This window comes from Ictidomys tridecemlineatus, chromosome 12 (genome assembly GCF_052094955.1).
Source record: "Ictidomys tridecemlineatus isolate mIctTri1 chromosome 12, mIctTri1.hap1, whole genome shotgun sequence".
NCBI classification, from domain to species: Eukaryota; Metazoa; Chordata; class Mammalia; order Rodentia; family Sciuridae; genus Ictidomys; species Ictidomys tridecemlineatus.
The window spans coordinates 31,412,013-31,414,395 of record NC_135488.1 but is presented as its reverse complement, the minus strand read 5'-3'; the positions used below and the strand labels follow the sequence as shown (position 1 = coordinate 31,414,395).

Here is a 2,383-nt window from a genome sequence, read left to right as displayed (position 1 = left end):
GTAAATAAAAATTTGACACCATAGGAATATATTTATACATGTCATTGCAAGCTGTGTGTGAGGAGGAAATGTCAGAAACACAGTCTCTGGTTTTATACATATATGTCTTAAGCCCAAACTAAAATCAGAAATTATTGATTTAGAGGAAAAAAGTCAAATGAAGTGTTTGGAAATGGTGCTTCATATAATAATCCTTCAAAATTTCTCCTGAATTCAAATTAAGGCGAAATGGTAAAGATAGAAATCAAATATACAGAGTCCATCCATCGTCCTCGGTCGGTGAGCCTTCTGGGTCGTGCCGTGTGGCAGAGACTGCAGAAACTGGAGCCTGGATGCTAGGCGAGTTTCTGGAAACCTTCAGGGACACTTCAGATCGACAGAGTAGAAACTACCCGGCCTCAGATCCACACAGCTAGATGGGAAGACGCACAAACCAAATGAAAAGACGAGGGAATAAAGTGCTCCAAACAAACCAAGCTGTTCCCATAAGAGAATCCATCGAAGAACTATCAGAGAAGGAGTTCAGGATGTATTTAGTAAAACTGTTCTACGACTTAAAGAATGATATAAGAGAGCAGGCACAGGAGTTAAGCAGTAAAATAACAGATTTGCTTCAGGAGATGAAAGATCACTTCTGTAAAGATATATTAGAGGTCCTGAAAAGAAAGAAAGAAGAAATCCTTGAAGTGAAGGAATCACTAAACCAACTTAAAAGTTCAATGGAAAGTACCACCCACAGACAAGACCATTTGGAAGATGGAACCTCAGGCAATGAAGACAAAATATATAATCTTGAAAATAAAGTTGACCCCACAGAGAAGATGATAAATTGCGTGACATTCCCTCACCCAGACACCATGCCTGAACAGCAACTGCCAAAGCCAACCGAGTGGAGCTACTCTGACTACTTCTGGGCTGATAGAAGGATCCCCAAGGCAATGGCACGGTGGCTGGGTTTGAACTGCTGCTCCAAAAGCAACTGAAAGGCAAACAAATGCAGAAAGAAACGTCTGAATTCCTCTGAGAGAGAGAGAGAGAGAGAGAGAGAGAGAGAGAGAGAGAGAGAGAGAGGGAGGGAGGGAGAGAATATAAAGATTGAAGAAGAATATGCAAAGAACTTGACTAAGCTCTCTCAGAACTCCTTGGCTGCACAGGAGGAAGGTTCCTTGGGAGAAGTCTGGGCCCAGGTGAAGAAGAGTCTGGCAGATGAAGCAGAGGTTCATCTCAAGTTCTCCGCCAAGCTTCACAGCGAGTAGAGAAGCCCCTAATGAACTTTCGTGAGAACTTCAAGAAAGACATGAAAAAGTGTGACCACCATATTGCTGACCTCTGCAAGCAGCTCGCCAGCCGCTGCGCGTCGGTGGAGAAGGCCCGGAAAGCCCTCACAGAGCGGCAGAGAGACCTGGAGATGAAGACCCAGCAGCTGGAGATTAAGCTGAGCAACAAGACAGAGGACATCAAGAAGGCCCAGAGAAAGTCCACACAGGCTGGTGATGACCTCATGTGCTGTGTGAACCTCTACAACCAGGCCCAGTCCAAGTGGTTTGAAGAGAAGGTGACCACCACTTTGGAGCTGGAACGGCTGGAGGTGGAGAAGGTGGAGATGATCGGGCAACATCTGTGTCAGTACACACAGCTATGGCATGAGACAGACATGTTCAACCAAAGCACAGTCGAGCCTGTGGACCAACTGCTTCGAAAAGTGGACCCGGCCAAAGACAGAGAGCTGTGGGTCAGAGAGCACAAAACGGGCAACATTCGCCCCATGGACATGGAGATCTAGACACGCCTGTGCGGCCCCGGGGGTCCTGCCCAGGAGAGGGGCTGGGGGTCCCGTGGAGGGGGGGGGTGGCTCCCGCTCGGTGAAGCTGCCCTCCCACCCACTCTCCTGTCCACTGAGGAGAGAGGAGAGAGCTGGCAATTCCAGAAGGGTGATCTGGATGGCTCAGCTGGGGAATCCCAAATATTCCCAGACCAAGAAGACAGACCTGCAACCCCGCCCTTGTCTCCAAGACTGAAGCCCCCCCAAACCCCGCGCCGTGCTCGTTGCTCTGAGAACAAACTGAGGCTGGAACTTTGTGGTCCCTGCTGAGTTCCATAGGGGTGGCTGTCACACACTTGTGTCCTTGGAAGCCCCAAAGCCCATCCTCCAGCTGGTCCCTTTATCTCGGGGGCTTTGGAAGAACAGGGAAGGGCTGTCTCTGCCTCCAAGCCAATGTCAGGATCAGAATCATGGTTAGAAGGCGCCGTCAGCTCAGCCTGCACCTAGAATCCTTTACGGCCCTCTCTCTGTTTTTCTCATTGCATTCTGGGAGCCCAAATCTGGCTTTTCTTGGCCACTTTTCATCCCTGTGGGTCTTGGGAAGGCCTGTCTTCTGTCTTC

At 49.0% G+C, this 2,383-nt stretch overlaps 1 pseudogene; it reads left to right on the top strand.

The window, feature by feature from the left end:
- Positions 1 to 228: 228 nt before the first annotated feature.
- LOC144368939 (growth arrest-specific protein 7 pseudogene) lies at positions 229 to 2,021 on the top strand (annotated as a pseudogene).
- The last annotated feature ends 362 nt before the right edge of the window (positions 2,022 to 2,383 follow it).